This window comes from Epinephelus fuscoguttatus, linkage group LG3, assembly GCF_011397635.1.
Source record: "Epinephelus fuscoguttatus linkage group LG3, E.fuscoguttatus.final_Chr_v1".
In the NCBI taxonomy this organism is placed as follows: Eukaryota; Metazoa; Chordata; class Actinopteri; order Perciformes; family Serranidae; genus Epinephelus; species Epinephelus fuscoguttatus.
The window spans coordinates 18,173,346-18,198,008 of NC_064754.1; positions in this window are offsets into that span (position 1 = coordinate 18,173,346).

Consider the following 24,663-nt stretch of genomic DNA (forward strand, 5'->3'; position numbering starts at 1 on the left):
TAATATTTAGTAGTCCCGCCATTGGTACGTAGTGGAGCTCTAATCCTGGCTGGCATGTTCCCCACGAGCCTTTCACACTGTTGAGGGGTAATCTTGTCCCATTCTTCTTGAATTACTGCTTTTAATTCTTCTAAATTCTTTGGTTTATGCTTTGAAACAGACCTTTTGATAATCCACCACAGATTTTCAATGGGGCTCTTGTCCGGGGATTGAGCTGGCCACTCTAAGACCTGGATACTGTGCTCCTGCAGCCAAGTTCTACTGGCCTTGGATGTGTGGCAAGGGGCATTATCTTGTTGAAACATCCAGTTTTTACCTCGACGGAACAGTGCACGCGCAGAAGGGAGCATGTGGGTTCTGAGACTGGTCCAGTACTTGGTCGAGTTCAATGTGCCATCACAGACAGTGAGATGACCAACACCAGCAGCACTCATGCATCCTCAAACCATGATACTGCCTCCACCATGCTTGACAGTAGGTACTGTACATGCTGGAGATAATGCTTCGCCTGGCCTTCTGCGTACCCTCACATTAGTAGGAGGAAGATAAAGCTGGAAACTGGACTCATCTGACCATAAAATCTTCTTCCAATTCCTGGCTGTCCACTTCTTGTGTGCCTGGGTCCAACGACGCCGGGTTAACCTCTGTCTCTCATTGATCAGGGGCTTCTTGATAGCCTTGTAGGACCTTAAGCCATGATCTAAAAGTCGGCCACGTACAGTGCGGGTGGAACACTGGACACCAGTTTGGTTTGACCACTGCTGCTGAAGCTCCTGTGATGTCATTCGGCGGTTTTGCCTGCACATGCGGATCAGGATGCGGCCATTTCTTGCTGAAGAAACCCTTGGACGCCCAGATCTTGGTTTGTCTTCCAAGCTGTTGGTTCGTCTGTATTTCTGCAGAGTGTATCCAACTGCTGAAGGACTGCATCTGCACTTCCTGGCTATCTGGCAGCAGCTGTACCCTTCCTGGCTGAGAATCTTTATCTTCAGGTGTGTCTCCTGCGTTAGGTTCCTTGTTTTAGCCATTTTTGTGTCTGAAGAACTTTCAAATGTGCTGGCTTTATGTAGACATGAAGCTTGGCAACAAAAAAGAACGACCTTCATCACTGGTACCAAAATGACCCAATACTCAAAATTTCTTTTTTCTTTCTTTTTTTAAGGAACCAATCAATTTTAAGTTTTTAATGGCCTTTTTAGGATTTATTTAGTATTTTGGCTGTGACTGTACTAAAAGAAATTGCACTTGAAGACCTAAGAGTGATTCTTAATGCAATAATTCACAAATGCATGGGGTGTCCAAAAACTTTTTTCCACCACTGTATGTGATGTCTGTAATGCTGCTGGTGAGCCATTTTAGATTCTATCAGACAATATTGTGGCAGTGATTGAAATTACAAATTACTGATTCTTCTACTGATGTACAAATTGCGCTTGAAATAACTAATTATTTCTGACGCCTTTTATGCTTTAAAGGGGCAATAAGCAAAATTCATAATTTCTTGATTGAAGGAATTAAAAAATTGCTATGTGAAGAACTAGAGGTGTAATTTCATCTGGAGTATAGCATGACCTCACACAACCTCTCTCTGTGTTGATCTCCAGCCCCTTGTTTACAAGCCGGTCCGGCTGCGCATTCATGTACGTTCATGTGAATCTGCCTGTAGTGAAACCGGGGCTAACCAGTGCTTCCTCCTCAGGCTCCACTTCACTCAGCTGCCAGCACAGCCAGTTAGCCTCCGCCAGCCTCCCAGCTAGCGGGGGCTAACCAGTGCTTCCTCCTCAGGCTCCACTTCACTCAGCTGCCAGCACAGCCAGTTAGCCTCCGCTAGCTTCCCAGCAAACGTTAGCCCCGGCTTTCCGTTTGGATCCAACTGGAGCACCGAGCCCTGGTTTGTTATTCAGGTTAATGTGGGAAGAAACAGCGGGTACATCGGGCAGCTGAGTGAAGTGGAGCCTGCAGAAGAAACACCGGGACCATCTGGATGTAACAGTCCATGGAAAGGCTGTGGTGCTCGGCTGCACAGACAAGGCGAGTGAGGTGGGGGGTGGAGAGCAGAGGCAGAGGGAGGTGTGGCTCATGACATACTTTGTTTTGGTCTACAGGCAGTGCACAACAGCGAACCTAGCGGTGAAACGATTTCGCTTTTTGCCCCTTTAAGTGCTGAAGACACAGAAACACTAACACATTTATTTGGATAATAAGGTTCAGACTATCATTAACAGCCACTGTTATTAAGGTTAAACAGATATGGTGTCACTAAACCTTGAAGTTGTCAGGATTTGCCATTGCACATTGACGAAGAAAGAAAAAACAAAGGAACTGTGACGCACAACAAAATACGTAACATGTAACTGCACTTCAGTCCAGTATTGTCAAAACAGTTTTTCTTTTACTGAGAAGACTGATGACAAGTACATTTCTGATTTTGGTTTCTGATTGTCTGCTGCCTCTTTTCTTTTATAAAGTGAAGAACTATTAGCCTTGGTCCTGCCCTACAAAATCCGGCAGATAAAAAAAGTACCTGGTTGACCAAGCCGGTGGGCACTTTTAAATGTATGCGGTGCCCTCACTGTGATAATGTCCTGCAAACTAAAAGTTTTGTTGATGTAAATACAAATAGGACTTATAAACAAAGTAATTTCATTAACTGTAACACTACTTTTGTTATATACCGCCTGTCCTGTCCATGTGAGTTTGTGAGTGTGTGGGTTTTTTCTACATAGGCCGCACCAAAAGACGCCTGAGAGATCGTCTAGCTGAGCATAAATATGCCATTAGAATTAAAAATCATGACTACCCCATTGCCAGGCATTTTAGTGAATATCACAATGCCAATGACTCCTTACTGCACATTGAGGGCATTGAGCACATTAAACCTCTGGTTAGGGGTGGTGACAGAATACAGAGACTTAACCAAAGGGAAGCTTTTTGGATTCATCAGTTGGATGTATTAAAATATCCTGGTTTTAAAGGCGCTCTATGTAAGAATGTGGCCAAAACGGTTACTTGCTACTTATTTGTTTGCCCACGGGCGGCTGCCGTGGCAGGGCCGCGTCGCCGCGTCCTTCATCTTCGGTTTTCCACGGAACGTTCGAGCAAGTCCGGCTTCTCTGCTGCTAACGCTGCTGCCAGGATACAGCTGAGGAGACTGCTAATGCTACGTACTGGGACACTGCTAATGCTGCTTGCCGTGCTGCTGTAGCTCAGTCGTAACTTTAACTGATGCTGAGACTCTACTGACTGTGTGACTGGTAGACGGTGGTGGGTGGCGCAACAGGCCAAAACACAAATTCAAAATATAAACATGATTTGCGGACCGTAAAAATTTTTTTTAAATGCAAATATTCTGGCTGTACTATTGTTGTCGGTGAGATCAGTATATTATATGAACATTATTCCTTAGTCTCTGTGACATATTAGGATGATTTTATGACTATTTGCTTTAGATTTCTTACATATAGCTCCTTTAATGAAGATATAGACCTTACATGTTTCCTTTAATGTTTCTGTTATGTTTAATATGTTTATCATATCTTGAACATATGTTGAATACTGGTTCATGGGTATTTTATTAAGTTTGATTGATGTTTCTTTTGGTTATGTTTTGTGTGTTTTTCTTGTTCTTTTTATTTATTATCATGGTTCATTGGCTTCACCTGTCATGTCATTAACTGTGTCATGTGATAGATTCTTATTGGCTGCTGCTACTATATAGATGAAACCACACCTTGGTGCATCTGTTTCTCCAGCCCTAATGAAGACCAACAGTGGTCAAAACATGTTGGCTTTTTAATGAGTTGGCCATTATATTAAAGGCTTTTTAATCTAATCTTTCCTCCCTCATTCTCATTTTTGTTTGGAGTGCCTGGATTATTTTCCTGTTTGCAAAATCCCGCCATACTTTGAGTGATTGAAAAAGCTCTTATAGCTCTCTCCAGTAATATACACACAAGGCACCTGTGTTGTCACTATGCCAGAATTTCAAACTTAGATCAAATACTTTGAAAAATGTCAATATTTCATTTTTGGCATTGAGAGCATGCAATTTGTTTTTCACTACTTACTAACATGATAGGAGCACTTCTTCATAACAAGTGCTGGGGGGTGCTTCACCCCAGTACCGCACTGCCACTGTTTGTGGAGTTCATCATTATGACTGTTGCCATCTTGGTTTATTTGGAGCCAGAAGTGATCAAATTTCAGCAAGAGGCTGGCGCTGTGGAGGAGTGGATCTGACTGAGAAGCCGACACTATCTGCCTGTCACTCAAAGTGGCCCGTCCTTAATTAGGCGTAAATTTAAGCCTTAATAAAATGTAAACGGGTTATATAAAAATTCCAGTACAGTTGTGATGAAGGGGGAAATCAGCTATAGAGACCAACACTGTTTTTTGTACCAAGCTATAAAAATGTTACATGTTTAACTTCAGCAGGTCGTCTTGACCATATTGACATGCCTAAATGCATTGAGTTGCTGCCACGTGATTGGCTGATTAGCTATTTGCCTTCACAAGCAGTTGAACAGGTGTACCTAATAAAGTGGCCAGTGAGTGTATTTTGCCAACCTCTTACAACTCCTTTATCTTCAAACCTTTATTATAATGCAAAGATTTGTGAAACACAACATGAAAGTAAAAGCAGTGGTGTTTTTTTTTTTTTTTTTTAATGTGAAAGTACAATAAAAATATTTTGTCCCTAAAATCAATGAATAATGGTGCTAAATAGTCATGATCTCATGATTAATTAAAATAATCATAATGGTCATTTTGGCCAAGAGTCACACAACCCTATGAGATTGTTTGTTCTTGTTTTTATATGTGCTTCTATGTTGTAGGTCTTTGGGCCCTATTTAGATGGTCTAAAGTGGACGGCGGAGGGCGCATAATCCATGTCGCAACTGTCTGTCATTGCTATTTAGATGCAGGCGCAGTTGTCACTTTCACGCCCTGCGCCCTCGCCGTCTAACTAGCAAATGAACTTGCGCTTCTCTGGATGTGTTGGTCTAAAAATGAGGAGTGGGCAGGCGCAGTCATGGCGCATTGCTAGTTAGATGACGTAAAAAGCAAATGCGCCAGTGACCAACAAAAACCTGGTCTAAAGTCAACGGTGCAGTATTTCGCTATTAAACAAGTTAGTAATATGTGTCTCTAGGCGGGTGCACAACACGCGTGCACTCTGCTCAGACACACACGGAGCAGCCACACATATGCAAAAGATAACAAATAAAAATATGATTACAAAGTGAAAGGTTATTATTGTGCACATTACAATATTTATCAGAAACACGTCTTAATGGTCAGTCATTAATCAGAATGATCTAATCGCAGTAATAATGATCATCATAACTTGTAATAATGACAAATGAAATTGTGAAATTATCTGGCCAATCAATCATTTTTTTGATTGGAAACCAAAGCCCACACATTGCATTTATTTTAACATTATATACTAGGCTACATTATATTATATTATTATATTGTTATCTGAGTGTAGAGAGGACACACATGCAAATAAGAGGCAGAACACAGCTCTAGGAAACATGTGAGAACAATTAACAAACGTGGGTGGGGGAGAAAACGCTGAACAGGTCCTAGCTGCAGGATCAGCACCTTGGGGAGCTCCGCGGCAGTCCTGACAGCTGTGCTCTGTTATATGATGAAAACAGGTTTGAATAATATTCCACAGATACTTACTAAGATCTTTCTTGTATTAGTGATCCCACGCCTGCTTTACCTCGGGGAGCTTGGGTGCCTGTCTGCTGTCCCCGTAGATCTTGTTCTGACAGGCCTTAACCTCCTGCACAAGGAGATCCGTCTCCTCAGCTGTAAAACGCTCACTGTTTCCAGTTGGTAGGTCCGCCATCTAACTAGCTCTCTAATCGCGCTTCTTTTAAAGGGAATGAGAGGTGACACTCTGATTGGCTTATTGAATGATACGCCCAAAACACACCCATAACTAATTCACAGAGTAAGTCCAACCCTTTTAGACTCTCCACCATGGCGCACAGTCTAAAACCTAGGGATGCACCAAATATTCGGTAACCAAATATATTCGGCCGAATATTGCAAAAAAACACACATTCGGTATTCAGTGGAATAAGTTAAAAGCAAGGCCGAATAATAGCGGTGTTTTGATAACGCAATCAAACGGCGTGCCGTGACGGGCGGAATAAAATGTCGGCAGTGTGGCGATCCGTCCGTCACGGCACTCGCATTTGCGACTAAAAATAGTTTTGAGCGAGCAAAATAGGCTTAAATCATTCAGCACGCTGTGCGAGCAGCCTACAGATTTCAACCAGTAGCAGAAAGGAAAGTTGAATCCCACCGATTGTGGGTTGAACGGTGGTCACAGACACAGACAGTAACGTTAATGTATTCCTGTCAAATACGGCGGCCATCGGCTTACCAGGCGACGGAGAAGTTGGTTCCAATAATATCCTCTTCTTGGTGTCATGACTGCCCAGAAGTACCTGAACAGCCGAGCCAGCCAAACACAGGTATGTGATGTGTCAGAGGAGAAACGAGCCTTTCACATTTCTCTCTTTCTGGCAGTAACAGCCCACAAACCTCACCGAACTTTAGGGACTGTTCTTTACTTATGAAGGGGCCGTCAGGGGAGGAGGGTGGCTGGTGGATTTTTATTTTTATTTTGATCCCCCCATGTTAATCACGTATTGATGCTGTTTTTGAAATATGAATAAGTCAATAAGTGATTTATTCCATTGAAATGTCATTGATGTATTATAGAAAAGTGATTTATCTTTTCATAAATGACAAAAGGCACATCTGCCTCATTTTTGCTGTGGTATCGTGATACTACTCAGAACCATGATATTTTCACTGGTATCGCACAGTGGGTCCCAATTTTGGTACCGTGACAACTGGAGGGGGTTCATCTGCAAAAACTAATGAACAACTAAACAATGATATTCGGTATTCAGTACTCAGTATTCGGCCAAGTGTTTAATAATATTCGGCTTCGGCCACAAATTTTCATTTTGGTGCATCCCTACTAAAAACGCACTGTCTAACTAGCAAGTGACTGGGACACGCCCATGCGCCGCACGCCTGGCGCTTTGCATTTTAGACCATCTAAATAGGGCCCTTTATTTCATTATTGCTTTGGACCCTTTTGTGAGTCTGGAATAGTTTGAACTGAACTGAGTAGCAAGGTAGAAAACTTTACTCAGTCCTGTAGAAGGCCAGGAGACTGTGACATTGAGGAGGAGAATCCTTCAATTGGTCTTTCTCCTCAAAGCTACCATTACTTTTCAAGGTTGCATGCCACCTCCTTGTGGTCTGACTATTGATTTAGAATCCACTTGAAGAAAAAGTAATGCACATGAGCACTTGAATTAACTTAATGTATGTTGGAAAAACACATGCAAAGTCTATTTTAATCACAAATCATCCACCTCAAAAATAATATGGCCTTTGATTTCATGACAAACTTTAACACAAACAAACCCAGCATAGATTGCAGATCAATAGAGGCAAGCGTGTGACTCACAACAAGTCAGTTACTTCAATACAGCACCATCAGCCACCGGAAGATACGGGAAAGGCACATTCGGTGTCATATTGACCTCCCAGTAATGCAGCATGACTGCGATCGTTAACAAGCTCTGCAGAAAAGAAATTCAATGCGAGCTCTAATTTCAAAAACAGGCAGTACCATGACAGTTGTGTGAGTGTAGGCGAGTGCAAGTGTATGTAGGGAGGGGTTATGTGTTTAATACATCTGCCCCCATCTACGAGCAGTTTGCACCTGTGGGGCTAATTAAAGGAATGATTGGACTTTGATCACGAGGGTAAGACCATGTATCAGCTACAGTGGACTATGAGAGATGGTGAAAGGCCTAATTGCTGCGTCGAAGCAGCAGAACAATGGTGAAGCTCAAAGCATGTTGTGGGAGGAAAGGAGAAAAGGTTGTTTGTTACAGAAAGTACAAGCTTATATATATTTATATATATACACACACATTTGGAGGATGACTCCCTCCTATTCCTTCCCCGCTTTGTACTGTGTTCATTTTATTTGCATGATAATAACAATACTAACCTAATAATACTCAATGCATTTTATATGCGCAGTGTGAGGTTGTGTTATGAATCACTTAAGAATCTTATTATATAATATTAGCAAAGAAATTGATGAAAATAACACAGCAGAGAGGTTTAAGTTGACTTTTTTCTGAGGGTGTTTTCACACCCTTTTCAGCACTCTAAACATGTTGTGCATACATGAACATTCCAAGAGAACTCAGACCCCTCTAAAGCAAACTGAACTCAAACCACCTCCAGATGTGGTCTGAGTTCAGTTCACTTCAAGCCTACAGTGCGGTTCACTCGTGTGGTTCACCTGTCTAGTGTTTCCCCTAGGTTTACAGCTTTTGGTTGGGGGGGGGCAGCAGAGGTATTTGTACCTCAACACAAATACCATTCCACAAAGGAATCATGGTGTTCATGTGTTTCTTGTAATGACAGCAGTCAGTATAACTGAACAATTATTTGAACATCATTTCTTCTTCACCATCTTCACCACCCTGGGAGTGTATAAAAACCACAGATATTTTTGTTTGCTTTTCAGTTGGTTGAGGCAAGTATCTGTATCTGAGGCTGTATCCGCTGTGCACGATACAGAGAGCAGAGGAAATGACATATCGTTGTGTAAATAAGATCAATAACGTTAGGCTATTTAGTTTGTTTAATAAAAGGACAAAGTATAGATAGACCTGTTTTGTAGGAAAGGTAACCTTACATGACTTCTGTTGTGATCTGGCACTATTAAGAAAATAAAATTAAATAAAATTAACTTGACATTCAAGGATGGGGGGGGGGGGGGGGGCGCCACCCTAATATAATAGTAGGGGAAACACTGCTCTCCCTTGTGAACACAAAGTGCCCCAGGTTCGCTTTGCTCTTTGCCACTGTACACTGAACAAAAACATAAATGCAACACTTTTGTTTTTGCTCCCATTTTTCATGAGTTGAACTCAAAGATCTAAAACATTTTCTATACACACAAAAGACCATTTCCCTCAAATATTGTTCACAAATCTGTCTAAATCTGTGTTAGTGAGCACTTCTCCTTTGCTGAGATAATCACCGGACATGTCACCCACTGAGCATGTTTGGGATGCTCTGGATCGGCGTATACAACAGCGTGTTCCAGTTCCTGCCAATATCCAGCAACTTCGCACAGCCATTGAAGAGGAGTGGACCAATATTCCACAGGCCACAATCAACAACCTGATCACCTCTATGCGAAGGAGATGTGTTGCACTGCATGAGGCAAATGGTGGTCACACCAGATACTGACTGGTTTTCTGACCCCCCCAGACCCCCCCAATAAAGCCAAACTGAACATTTCAGAGTGGCCTTTTATTGTGGCCAGCCTAAGGCACACCTGTGCAATATTCATGCTGTCTAATCAGCATCTTGATATGCCACACCTGTGAGGTGGGATGGATTATCTCGGCAAAGGAGAAGTGCTATCTCCTATTTTATGTTTCATCTGAAAGTGAGGGGCTTCATAACTGCACTGCAGTGCCACGTCAAAGTAAAAACAAAACTATGTCAAATATATATTATATATGTATAGGCTATAGTGTGAACAGTAAGAGGATTGAGGCCCCAGCAGAGCTGAAGTTGACCAGAAAGAGAACTGAGTCCCTTTTCTGTTGGTCCACTTTTTGGTGCACTTTCAGAGGACTGAGTTCAGTTTGTTTAAAAAGGACTATATGTGAAAACGCCCTAACTGCATGTATTCCCAATATTTTGATTTTTGACAAGTGAAGGGATGACAAGAGCATTCAACATCAGGAATATCTGATTACGCTGACCATTTACTGAGAAGTACACGTCGAGGCAACGGAGGAATCTTGATTTTTGAAGGTAAGCATGAAAGCAACTGGCAGCTTTGAAGGTGAAATGTGAGTAGATTACGTAATGAATTACCACTCACAGAAAACATGGTTTAAAAACATACTGGAAGAGCTTTTTTAAACCTTCTTACTTTATTTGCTTAAAATGAAAAGCCAAATGCTAACTTTAGTATGCTGCAATTATTTGTTGCCAAATTAACCTGATGTCACAAACAGGTTTCAGTATGTGAAAGGCAATTTTTAATGATTCCAAGCACACACACACACACACACACACACACACACACACAGAGTAAAAGTTCCATCATGCTGAGAGAAAACTGTTTCTGTTATGTTGTCTCATTCATTGTGGTATTATGCAGAGGTACCAAACCTTGACTCCATACTGAACACACACAATAACACACAAAGCTGTACACTTGTACCCTGAAAAAAAAAATTGCATGCAGAGGAAGTAAAAGAGGGAGCTGCAGGAAGAAGAGTAAAACATCTACTGAAAGGCAGCAGTTGCCCGACCTCACCTCAGTGTCATATTGGACAAGTGAGGCTCCATCATGCAATAGTGCAGCAGTTCAATACAAGCTCTAATCCCAGCCAGAAATATCGATGGTGTGTTGTCCAGCATGTTCATCATTCCTATTTTTTTTTTTTTACCACTGTGGTGACAGAAAGTCTACAGACACAAATCTCATGTCCAGGTCACAGTCACTGAGGTCTCAGCGTCCACCCCAGAGGACGTCCCTGCAGAGGCATGCAAAGGTTAGATTTGTCGCACAAAGCTTTTTGTTTTTTTGCTTATTATTCCAGGTGTCTGGTCAGGGGCGGCAATACAGCTGATGTGATGTGGATGAAAATCTATGGCCTTTTGTAACAGAGAAGATATCAATGGTACATATACTGTCAAAAAAATAGGCTTGTTTTTGTTTTACTGAGGCTATGGTGATGTGTTGGTAAATATATTAAGATCAGATTGCTTACAATTTTGCTTTGGCCTCTACTTTTAGTTTGTATTCAACATAATACCTTATCATCTAAATGACATGTACTGAAACAAATGTATATGTCACACAAAAATACAATATATTATTTTGGCCAGTAAAACAAATATGCTTGCCCAGTGAATTTTTTCACCCACCAGTCCTCTTGGCTTGTGACTCAATAAGTAATTTAGGATGCTGGCTATACATGCAGATGGACGACAAGGCAGTTTCCCAAAAGTAAAGCCAAAACATCTCACCCCCTGGTGTGTGGATGCAGTATAGGTCATAGACCTTGCCCGCTCAATGTTCTCAGATGGGACAAACTAAAACATTAAAAGACACAAACATGGGTTTTGTCATTGTTGGTTATCACTAGTTATTTAATGCTATATCAAAGGGGACCAGTAAATCAAACCAAACCATCTACGTCCCAACTCTCACCTATGGTCATGAGCTGTGGGTAATGACCAAAAGAATGAGGTCGCAAATACAAGGGGCCAAAATGAGTTTCAGCCTTAGAGATAGAGTAAGGAGCTCGGACATCCGGAGAGAGCTCGGAGTAGAGCCGTTGTTCCTTCTCGTCGAAAGAGGACAGTTGAGGTGGTTCGGGCATCTGATCAAGATGCCTCCTGGGCACCTCCCACTGGAGGTGTTCCAGGCACGTCCCATCGGTAGAAGGCCCCGGGGCAGACCCAGTACACACTGGAGGGATTACATATCACATCTGGCCTGGGAACACCTTGGGGTCCTCCAGGAGGAGATGGAAAGCGTCGCTGAGGAGAGGGACGCCTGGAATGCTTTGCTCAGCTTGCTGTCCCCGCGAAACCAGCTTCGGATAAGAGGTTGAAAATGGATGGATGGGGGGTTTGACATCATGATTCTGAGCTGTGTGTGCTGATCTGTGTACTCGCAATCAATGGCGCTGCTCCCAATTGGATGAACAGCCATATGGATAGAAACTCGATACCACTGAGATCTCTACTGTGCTGATACAGGCTTCAAATGAAGTCACCAAGAATGCAAGCATGCAGCAGCCGTATCCAGGATATTGTGGCTTCATTTTTGTACAGTAGCAGGAAGTGGAGATGCATTGTACATCTTTTTATACTATCTTCACCTGGTGAATCTTTAATTAATCCAGTTTAGCATTGAAAGTGACCTTACCTGCTCTCAGGTATAAAAACATCTGAATATAAAAAAAGGAACTGACTTCTGCTTAAACAGAAAAAAGGGGACGGTGCATAAAACAGCCTACTTTAACTGAGTCACGTCTGAAAAGGGATTTCCAAATCTTTTCAGATTGACTTGAGTGCGATTTGTGTGAATTTTGAAGTACTGTAAAATCTGAAAACAGTGAGGAGTGCGCTTGCCCTTTCTAACGGTCAACTGCATTGACAGAAGCAGACAGTATTGTATGTTAGGCACTGAAAAAATGGAGATATTCAAACTTGTAGGCTGAGGCGAGACAGAGTGAAAACAGTGCGCTCTCTAGTGATAGTGAGGGAGAGAGGTGGGTCTTATTGCCATTCCCATTCAGTGAGCGACTACACTGCAGCACAAAGCAGTGGGCAAAGGAGCACCAAGAGGTCGAGAAACAGAGCAGACAGAAATACTGGAGCAAAATATTACCTGTATGTCTGTGTATGTGTGTGAGACAATAAAAAAATACTTAATTTCTACGACATAAGTACTCAGTGTAGTCAGAAGCATGGATGACATTCATATATACAGTGGACACCGCAAAGATGTATGACAATGATTGAAAATAACCCCTCCCTGCCAGCTGCACCAGTACCACATATAAGAGGCTCACTTTCTTCCATGTCAGCTATCCTATAAAGTCCTTCAGGAAAATGACATTACATGACAAGAGGCAGTCATTCATCATGCGTGCCCTCTCCTTGAAGAAGGATTATTTGAACCGTACTGAGAATTTAACTGTCACTTTTAAAAGCAAAAGTAGAAGAGCATTTCCGTAGCTACAGACGCTCACAGCACGGCACATCAAAATCTCTGGGCTGTCAAAAGATTATTAAAGTATTTAAGGCTTTTCTTATACTACTTTCATACAAGAAACCCATGTATAACATGCTCTGCTGAACACATATTCAGCCCGTGTTGGACCCGTTCATAATCCCTGGTTGTCAACATTCAGAGACTCAAGTCTGCATCTGTAGTTCCACACACGGGACTGCTAAACCACAGCATCACATGAAATGACAGAATTACTTTTTATAAAATAAGTAGGAAGTAAAGCTCCAGTTTCAGATAACAATACTTTTTGTACATTAAACAAACTTTCTATCCCCAACAGAAACACATGTTCACCGAAGCCAAGCAGTGAGGAGGAGGAGAAGGAGGAAGTCCAAGTCGGACAACTCTCACTGATCTGTTCAGAAAAACTGTAGACCAGGGCGGATTTTTTCAATACCAATGCCAAATCTACTGTCAAGTTTCTTACTACTTATTACATATAAAAATGTTTTGATTTGAAACTTTTCTTATTTGATGAAGGCAGCCAAAGTTCTCAAATATTATATTGTCCAAACATAAGCTCCTGTACAAGAACTCAAATTAAGATAGTATAAGAACAACATATTCTCACTCCGACCTCGTCACATATTGACATTTTGGTCAAAAACACGTAGTTAGGTTTAGGCAACAAAAACACATAGTTAGGTTTAGACAACAAAAACGTGGTTAGGATTAGGCAACAAAAACGTGGTTAGGTTTAGGCAACAAAAACGCGTAGTTAGGTTCAGGCAACAAAAACACGTGGTTTGGTTTAGGCAACAAAAACACGTCGTTAGGTTTAGGCAACAAAAACATGTGGTTTGGTTTGGCAATAAAAACACGTCGTTAGGTTTAGGCAACAAAAACATGTGGTTTGGTTTGGCAACAAAAACAGGTGGTTAGGTTTAGGCAACAAAAACATGTGGTTTGGACTAGGCAACAAAAACAGGTGGTTAGGTTTAGGCAACAAAAACATGTGGTTTGGACTAGGCAACAAAAACACGTCGTTAGGTTTAGGCAACAAAAACAAGTGGTTAGGTTCAGGCAACAAAAACGTGGTTAGGTCTAGGCAACAAAAACACGTGGTTAGGTTTAAGCAACAAAAACAAGTGGTTAGGTTTAGGAAACATGTAGTTAGGTTTAGGCAACAAAAACGTGGTTAGGTCTAGGCAACAAAAACACGTGGTTAGGTTTAAGCAACAAAAACAAGTGGTTAGGTTTAGGAAACATGTAGTTAGGTTTAGGCAACAAAAACACGTTGTTAGGTTTAGGCAACAAAAACATGTGGTTAGGTTTAGGCAACAAAAACACGTGGTTAGTTTTAAGCAACAAAAACACGTCGTTAGTTTTAAGCAACAAAAATATGTGGTTTGGATTAGGCAACAAAAACAGGTGGTTAGGTTTTGGCAACAAAAGCAGGAGGTTAGGTTTAGGCAACAAAAACAGGTGGTTAGGTTTAGGCAACAAAAACGTGGTTAGGATTAGGCAACAAAAACACGTAGTTAGGTTTAGGCAACAAAAACACTTAGTTAGGTTTAGGGAAAAAGAACAGGGTTTGGCTTTGGAATCTTACGGGACATGAACACTGCTCTCTCGGGTCAAAGTCGACGTTTGTTGGACCCATCCAGCATCCTTTCCACCCGCCCCACTCAGACATTCACCGCCTTAACTTTCATCCTTGTTCTGGCACATTTGGCAACTGGCAGCGTATCATGCAGATGTAAAAGGAGGTTTCTGAAGCCACAAATCACTCCCCAAACACCAGATTTTAAAGAGTTCAGAGTGAGACAAGCTCCTAAGAATGGCAAAGGCTGGAACCTGCAGTTATTCCACAGGCTAGCTAATAACATGTTGAGCATGAAATCATTCATTGACTATAAACATGATATATCATCTGAAACATGGAAGTAGCTACATCCGCATTGGCACAGTCATTACTGCTTTGCCGACAGCGTCATTAACAGACGGCTCGCTCAGTGTGTGACGGCTCGCTCAGTGTGTGACGTGCACTTATAGATAAAATATAGGCCTATATTAATGAAGGTTCATTATGGTTTTGTATTTCTCTGTAATGTAGCACAGTGTTAACAATGTTACTGATACTATTCTTTCTCACACCTTCAACTCAAACCATTGTGTTGTCCTGCCTAAAAGTAAATTAATATCTTAAACATGTGAGGGACTAGTCGACTAATAGCCCTAAATGATGATTATTGGTCAACTCAGAAAATTCTTAGTCAGGGGCAGCCCTGATAATATTAGGCATGTTGGATTATGTAGCAATGTCAAGATGAGACAAAGACTGACTTAAGATGGCTTGGACTGAGTTTGATGACTATCTTACACCAAACAATCAGACCACAGGAGCATACACCAGCTGATGTAAAACTCAATTTTTTTCCGTCATTGGCAAACTGCCTGCGACAGTAAATTACTCATCGACTATTTTGATAATCAATTCATCATCTGAGTCACATTATATAGCAAAAAATTTGCCAGTTCCTGATTCCAGCAATGCTACTTTTCGTTGTCCTCTAAACTTTCTTGTCTGTAATGATCATTTTGTACCATTTTCTAAGCCCCCTGCTACAGAGCTGTGACGACACTTTGGCGTCAGTGGCCATGCTCATTAATGGAGCGTCATGTGACACACACTGGCCCAAAAGACTTGGACAAAATAATCAATTATGATAATTACTGAAAATTATCATTTGCAGCTGTATTTAATAAAGCAATACTGCAGGTGTGGAAACTACCTGGCTGAAAGGGACAATAATGTCACGGCTGCACAAAGTTCTAGCACAGATTTAGCCCACTGTTGTGCTGAAGTTACAGACTTTCTGTAATTATATATACACATACATGGAGATCCACATTTTGCCTCAATACACCCACAAAATATGTGACAAACTGGCAGTGACTCTTTAAACATCTTTAGTCACTCTCTGCTTACTGTTAAAAAGGCAGAAATGCCACCAAACTTTAAAACGTTAAACGCTATTACAGTAATGAGCCGCCATGTCTGCGGGCACTGTTGAACATAAACAAATGCTTTAATGTCCCTGCTCCAGATGGTGCCTACATATATCTGTTACATGCCAGCAAAAAAATCATTGATGTTGCAGAGTGTCTTAGCGTCTCCACAATCCATTCTTCATCTGATATTAATTTAATCAAGATGATGAGGGGGAAGCGTGAGAGAGAATTAATAAGAGATCACTTGGTGAACAACATATCAATCACTCAGCCTTGGGTAACAAAGCAAAGTGCTATATTCTCTCTTTTGTTTGATGACCCCAATTTACCTCTGTCACCTCTTGTCCCTGCTGACTCAAACAAGGCTAAAAAGAAAGCCATGTTTTCAGGTTTTCATTTTGTCCATCAGCACTATTCTATTGCTAAAGGGGGGATTGCAGAAAGGGGGGGGGGTCCTGTTTACGGCTACCTCTTCCATCTTGATGTTCTACCCAGCACAGCAGGTTTGGCAGCACTACAGTGAGCACATTAGCGCGCGGTTGTGAAGAAACCACATGTTATCTCCTCTTTGCTGACAAACACAGAGAGAGCAGCGGAATACGTGCTGGCCCATTTTTACAGGACACCTATCATCAAGAAGCTTTTTGTTAGATTATAAAAAATGTACAATACATTGCACCATCTCCGGGTTGTAAAATTTTAACGGCACTCATTCCTCCTACAAAGACCAAAGCAATGAGAGGGGCTGGTCTGGAGACAGCTATAAGTGTTGAGGTTCTGTATTTGTGGTAAGATACAGTTAGTGGGAGAGCCTAAGGAGAGATTGGTAAAAGCATTTAATAGAACTGCATTACCCATTCGAGTCATACATGCTCAGATATTAAACGTTATGAGCTTCTGTACGAGCAGACAGCACAATAAATAATTTAGATTAAAAACTACTGAGCTCACTTAATAAAAACGCAGCTTGTTGAAAACCGCTGCAATCGTAGAAAAGAGCCCTGATCAGAGAAAGGAGGCAGCTGTCTGGGGGTCGCTTCAAGGCTAGGTGAGGATATGTTGTTATGTGGTATTTATCAGGTGAGGATGTGCCCAAAGAGGATCGTTTCAAAGCCTTTGCAACACAGTACAGCAGTACATGCTGTTCGATGGAGCCCACAGTATATTTTTTCTCCCTCCAGGGTCCCCCAGCAGGCCCTGGATTGAGAGTCCATGTGAATGTTTAACACTTGATGGTGACTTACATCCCCTGTATTTATTTCTTTTTAAACATCACAGTCAAAAGACAGTCAGTACATTTTACAACCTGTAATTTTTGATTACCGCAGTTACCATTTCACATCATATTGTTTCCTGCTTTGGATGACTGTACTTTGTAAAATTTCAGATGGAATTCAAGCAACACATTCTCAGTCCGACTTGTCTTTAGGGATGGGCATCAATTTTCGATTATCGATGATTGATTGTTAAGGCTTTTGATCAATCACAAATAATTTTGATCAATAGTCGCAGTGTTTCCCCTACAATGCCTGGCATAGGTCCAGCGAGCCGCCGTGCCAACAAGACCCTTCCGCCCGGCGAGCACGGCGGCTCGACGGGCCTACGAGACTCCCGCCGGACCTATGCCAGGCAAAAAATCAGAAACAGACAGAGGCTCTCATCGCTTTCCAAAGCCTCGGCGGCTTCCCTTGAGGCCTCTGAAAACACTACGCCATTGAAAGACGGAGGTTTTGCTGAAAACTGAAGCATGTAACTCTGGCTGACAATGGTTATAAACACCCAGGGGTGAACTGCGCATGCGCGTCATTCTTCCTCTTTGGCCTAAGGGGTTGAGGCTCCAAACTGGGGCAGCTGCGCTCTCTTGCGGTGACATTCTGCACTGCACTCTTTTGTTTTCTCTCTTTTGAAATACTGGCTTATCAATTAATCGATAAGTGATTGTTAATTTTTTTGATGATCAAATAATGAATTTTGATCGTTTGCCCATCCCTACTTATCATATCAACATTTGGTCATGGACTTTCCACGTCCAGATATAACATGCAAGGTACCCTGGGTGTGTTGGTTATTGACTTCTGGGACACCGTGTCAAGTTCTGCCTGTAACATGCATTGTCTTCTTTCAAAATATACTTCAGTTTTTACAGTAAATTTACCCTTCACATACCTTCTCTTTCAAAATAAACGCGCGTCATGTGTGCAACAGCGCAAAATGATGGTTTTTTTTCCTCCAACTACTAACGCACATGGTTAGGTTTAGGAAAAAAGAACAGGGTTTGGCTTTATAATCTTACGGGACACGCACACCACTCTCCAGGGTGAAGGTCAGTGTTTGTTGGACCCAAACCCTCCACCCGGACTTTGCTGCCTTAACATTCGTTCTTGTCCTGCTGCGTTTCCCCTGACGCCACCAAGCGCTGTTAAAACGTAATGGTAATCGGCCGCGTTTCATGCCAGCGTTAAAGGACGGCTTTCTTTGATGGTGTCTGACACCGCAAGTCACTGCCCATGCCCAAACACCGGATGCCGAACCATGTTCGGCATCCATAACCATGTTATGGTTTGTTCAACAGTAACAAAATACTTTTGTCAACATTTTCATTGTGCTATTACAACTACTGACCAAATTAAATTCATATTAAAAAACTAATCTTAAAGCTATAGTTGGTAATGTTGGAGAGCTAGCAAGATTTGAAAGTGGCACCTCCTCTAAGCTCCACCCCCTGCTCCCCCTCCCGTCAGTGCTCCGTCCAAAGCCACGAGCCCAGACTTGCCTGAACGCGCATCCTGCAGTAGGAGTCAGCAGCAGGGCAGAGGAGAGTCGAGTAAAATAACAAATCCCCCCAAAGCAAACAAATAATTACCTGTCCAACAGAAAGACAGCAACCTCTGCATCACTTTTCCGGCCCTTCAGCTCCCTCAGTTGTCTCCACCGTTCAAAAGCTGGACTGCTGTTCATGTCTGGTTTGTCCTCTCGCTTTTTCCAAAGCCTTTTTCGTCGCAGCCTTTTCTGCCTCTAACTTTCCTTTCTCAGCCTGTTTAGTGGGGCGAGCCATTACAAATAACGCTGGAAGTGGTACTTTTGGCTGCATTTTCTCTGCCATTGTGCAGCAAACTCCTGCTTACTCAGTATTTCTGCTGAGGAGTGTGCTGAATATTTCCGGCAACAGTGACATGTGATGAGTGCACGCAGGGAGGAGGCAGGGACGGACGGAGGGGGGCTCAGGCAATACGAGACATGAAGGCATCTGATTGGTTCTTTCCATTCGCACCGAATGGCAGGGGTTGGTCAGAGTTTTTACAGGCCTGCAGCTGCCGCAGAGGTCTGATTTTTTTCATTCCTTTTTCTGAACACATTATGTATTGACTACTCTCAGGATGGAAGGACCATTTCACCCAGTATAACAAAAAGTGTTTCTGAACAGGATTACCAACTATGGTTTTAAGGATGCATTAAGATAATGATATGCACCTACTTTGACCAGTAAAGCCTGTTGCCAATTAAACACCTAGTCCCTAGTGCGCTGCTGCTCCGCACCAGATTCCCCATTTAGATCAACGTTGTGCGCATCTACGCATAAGAAGCAGCATAACTTCATTGATTATTTCAGAAGTTAAAATTTTAGTTCCATTTTCATGGTCATGTTAGTAAAGCTGGTAGTTTTGCTGCCTAACTGTCCCTCAATATTTGTTACAGTGACATGACTGCTCTTACTGTATTACTCTGGGCAGAAAACTGGTCACTTCTCCAATATGCTAAATCTGTCATGTTAATAGCATTTCACCAGGTGCAGGCACACCTGGCATTTAAGGGGAATGAGAGATGATACTTGGATGGGTTAAATTCATATTACACCCAAAACACACTTACTGCTTAAACAAATTACAACCCCTTTGCTCCTTAAAGCTTTCTTTGCACACAGATCATGCACCATTTGACTAATAGAAATAGTTGAACACATCCTAAATGCACTTATGCCATGCACTTTAGACCATGTGCTATACATCGTTTATATTAGGCCCTATATTTGCATTCAAGCAGCCATCACTCCAGGTGATAAAAGAGAGAAAACACATCCATTAAAAAGGTCATCTCACACATCTTTACCTCATGCATGTTAAAGATACCTACTGTGTTCAGTAACAGCAGAATCTTGCAGTGTCTCATCACAGGCATGAAGCAAAATCAATTTGTGAAACCGATTAATGTAAATTGACAATGACAAATTGATTTGTCGTTTTTTTAATTTCGAATCAATTCAGCACCGTCAATTGCTCTGATATAACCTAGAATGTCCTCTCTTTGGACTTTTCATCATAATGACATTTTTATGTTGTTTGTCATACGTTTGTGTTTTTAGAACAATAAACATTTTTGTTAAAATGAAATTAATCTTACTATCAAATGTTTTAATTTTAATTTAAGGTGCTAGTGTAATAAAGTAATTCTCAATGAATCTTGCATGTTCGACCTTCTGACTGTACGATCATAACACCATAATTGTTAATATCCTGCATTAAATTTAAAAAAAAAAAAAAAAATCAGACAAATGTACTTCCATTATATTTAACACAAGAGATGTATTGCACAGTTTCATGTCATGTCAGATTTTCTTTTACTAACATGTCAGCCTTGACTTCAACTTTATTGATCCCCGAGGGGAAACTGTGATTCGTTACAGTCGCTCCGATGTAAAGAATAAAGAATTATGCGAAGTAAGAATAAAGGTGCCAGTGTCACTGACTCAGAATGGCTGACGGAGGAGTTGTGAAACCAAGTTTTGAAATGTTGATTTGTTTTTCAGTTATAATACATAATATATTTGGTGTCTTTTTCTGTGACCTATCTGTAATGTCTTGGGGAGTTGTTCGACAACGACACAGTATTCATCTTAATCCAATATTCTTTACAACAAACAATTATTTTAATTCAAATAAATCAATAAGAAACAAAACAAAACAACAAAAATAACACGCACACAGGGGCAGTGTAACAAAGTGAGCTAAAAGAGAGGATTTAACAGATGTTGATTTTGCCTGCCAAAATCCCTCGCCGTATTTTGCAAACAAAGACTATATTCTTTGCTTGGTTAACCTTAGTATCAAATGCTGATAATCTATGAAATGGATTCCAGGCTTAGAGATGGTTGTTCACAGCCGCTCTGTGATGTAGTGATACGGTTATGTTTTAGGTGAGTATGTTTCCATTCTGCTCCCTTATTGCCTCCTGTCTCTGTTCAGACTGTGTATACATTTCCCAGATCTCACCTCACACACCCTTTCACAGAGGGCACTCTACCATGCTGCAGACTGTATTGGGCTTTAAATAAAATTGTGGAGGGTATGTCACTGAAATGACTGAACTGATGCGGTCTGGAGGAGGACGGAGGAGGAAGAGGGTGTCTGAGGCTGGTGGCTGATGTGGTGTGCATTCATAAAATACACCTAATGGCTTGTTTTATGAACAGCAGTGATTCATTCTTCCCTTTTTTCGGTTCTTTTCTTGAGACTGATTGGTTTTGAAAGATTGAGACGATAATGCTGTGAGATACAAATGAGGAAGCTGTGAAAAATCTCATTTGAAAAAGCAAGGGGAAGCGTAGCCTTGTAAACAAAATTCTATTTCACATTGTTAAAAGGTAATTTGTCTCCATCGTGCCTGGCAGAGCCTTCATAAATAAAACAGTGCACATTGCAGGTGAGTACTCCTTCTCCTTTCTTTTGTTTTTTCTCCACTTTTTGTTTTGTTTGCTCGACTGCTTGCATGCAAATTAGACATATACGGTTAAATGGAAGATAAGAAGGAGCAAAATTAATAACAGGTAAAGCCAGTGGTTATACTCTAAGGTCACATTTTGCTTTGCAATATTTTTAATGATAAATATTTCTATAAAGTGATGTGATATAAATTGTGAAAGCAGAGACTGATTATCTATTTACTTAAGAAGGTAGAAATTTTACAGTGGTAGTAACTTTTTTTTTTTTAACGTGTCTATTCTAAAATTACTTAACCCTTTTAACTCTGCATTAGAAATGGTCCAAAACTGCTTTCACTGGTATTTTTGCTTATTGTGATTTCATTTCTTTGAGTATCTTCAAATGTTCATTTCCATAAATCTTACAACCTAAGCTAAAAGGTTATGTAAGTCAATAAACCCGAATAACTGATAAAAGTAAGTGCTGTAAAGTTCACATTTTACCCACAAATATAACATCAGGGCTCAACAATAACGATTGCCCGATTGCCCGGGGCAAGTAAAACTCAAGGTCGGGCATGTAAACTAACAACTCACTTGCCCGATCGGGCAAGTTCCTAAAAATAGTAGACATTAATAGCTAATGGATAAAATAAATGTATTTTAAAACGTGCTCCTTCGGCTCTGATGCAGCGGTCTCTCTGCCTGAAGTCACAGGCACACACTGTGTAACAATGTGCTGCCCACAGCCTCCACTGATTGGTTACATGGCACAAGTGAAGCATCGAGCGGCACAGCATATAAGAGGAGAGGAGAGGGCTCTGTCTTACCTCTTCATAAACTAAAGTCATATTGTTTTGCATAGCAGACGCTTCATATAATAACATAACAATATACTATTTATGGTGTTATGTCATTGTGTCATTTCTGTCTCTACATGGTCACGCGTTAACAATTCTCTGCTCTCTGTATCGCGCACGGCGGAGTTCCGCCACACACACAGGTGAGCATGCTAGAGCGACTTGGGCCGCATTTTCCTGACCACGGGCACGGTGCAGTTTGTCAGCTGACAAAGTTATTGTTATGGACACTGTGTAAATAACCATCAACAGACTGCTGTTACGCACAGACAAACACGCTGCTCGCACAGCAGCGCAGCATGGCACTCTTGGTGCTGAGCTTGTGTTGCGTTCAGGCGTTGTCACGTAAATAACAACTTCCAACACTTAAATAGGTCTTAGCACAAAACAGCAGCATGTCATGTGACTTTTTACTTTCATTATATTCAATAAAATTGTATGTTCCTAAATCTTGAGACACCTCATATGTAAGCTAGACAGACATTTCACCTGCTCATTACTGTGCACACATGTACTGTATGTACTCAGTCCTAAAGATACCTTCTGGTGCCAGTAGATACATAGAAACATCCCAGCAGGCTGTGCTTTGCAAGCATACAAAAAAGTTTCACGCATGTGAAAATTATTTTTCATGCGTGTGCTTCACCTCCACTGCTACAACTCCATCCTAGGGGAAACACTGCTGTGTGTGTTTTGTGCAACAGGTGGATGTGGTAGTCTACTGGTAAAGTAGAGAGAGAGCTAAGTAGCGTTGAAGTAGAGTAGAGCAGGGCAGAGAGATGAAAGCAAAATATATTAAACCCAGTGTTAATACAGAACTGGAGAGAGGGGTGAAAAATAAATAGAGGTGGGCATGGCTCAAGTAGGGCGCAAAATTATAGACGGAGAACGACTGACAAAGACTGAAAGAAAGAAGATTGAAGACAAAGTAGATCTCTGACCAACTTGCCCGACCGGGCAAGTGAAAAAAAAACCTTAGCGCTGAACCTTGAACATGCTAATGTTTTTTGCACAAGCCTATGGCATTTTACATTGCTTAAATTAGCCTAGCGGCTACCACAGATTTCAGCTTACATAAAAATAGACAGGAGGTCTGTGTCACTTTCACGCGCAGTTATATTTCTGGGGAGGTGCACGTCAGGTTATGGCTCTAAACAGTATTGCTGGAGAACTTCTGAGCAAGTGAGTGGGGCTGAGCTGTGCAGAGAGTGCGAGAAAGAAGAAATGTACACTGGTATGCGTCATGTAATGCAAATTGACCCCTTATCGATATAAACGGTGTTGTCTAAATCTACATCTTGCTTTAAAATATATCGATATATCGCCCAGCCCGAGAACTATGTACTTTTTTTTTGTTTGTTTTTGAGATGAGCTGATGTTAATGGACAAAGTGCATTTTGATCGTTTCATGTTGATAGTCTTAACAGCACTGTTCCCATGTTCCCACAAATTTATTCTGATGGGGAAAAAGGCCTCCTGCATCGCGACCACCACGACCGTAACTCCTTGGAGGCCTTGATGTGGTGTGTGTCACCTGAGAGGAGACAGGCCTGGGCACACCACAAAACTGAACTGATAACTGTGTACTGGCTGGAAAATGGTTTATCATACAGAAAGCATAACCATGATGACATGGAAGACAGAAGCCTTAGCTCTCTGCTGCAACAAGAATAAATGGTCGAGCTATTAAGGTGTTCATTTTAGATCAATAAAGGCATATGCAACCAACTATTTCCTGCTGCCATTATGGGGAAATTCCAGCACCACAGGGCACTGACACATTTGCACCACACACAAGGTAAGGTAACATTACGTATTGATGTGATGATGTGGGAGACAGAAGCCTTAGCTTTCTGCTGCAACACGAAATCATGTTCAAGCTGTTATGGTTTTTATTTTAGATCGATGTATACAGGATTATGCAAACAACGATTTCCAGCTGTTGTCCACAGGCTGTCCAATTTTAAGATGGTTAAAACCCACTTGAGAAAAGAAATGGCAGTAAAGCTGAATCAAGTAATTTTATAACCATTAACATGAAAAACATGAATAACTATATAGCATTTGGCTTATTAAGTTATTCCAGGTAATGTGCAAAACTACACACATCGAGCACACAAGAGCAACGTGGGCATCCCACTGGATTCCTCTTTTCGTCACCCGCTGAATGTAAATGCAGTAATCTAATGATTTATCGACTAATCAAATCAACAAAAATGAACTGGATAGGACTGCTGGTGATCTTTGCAATT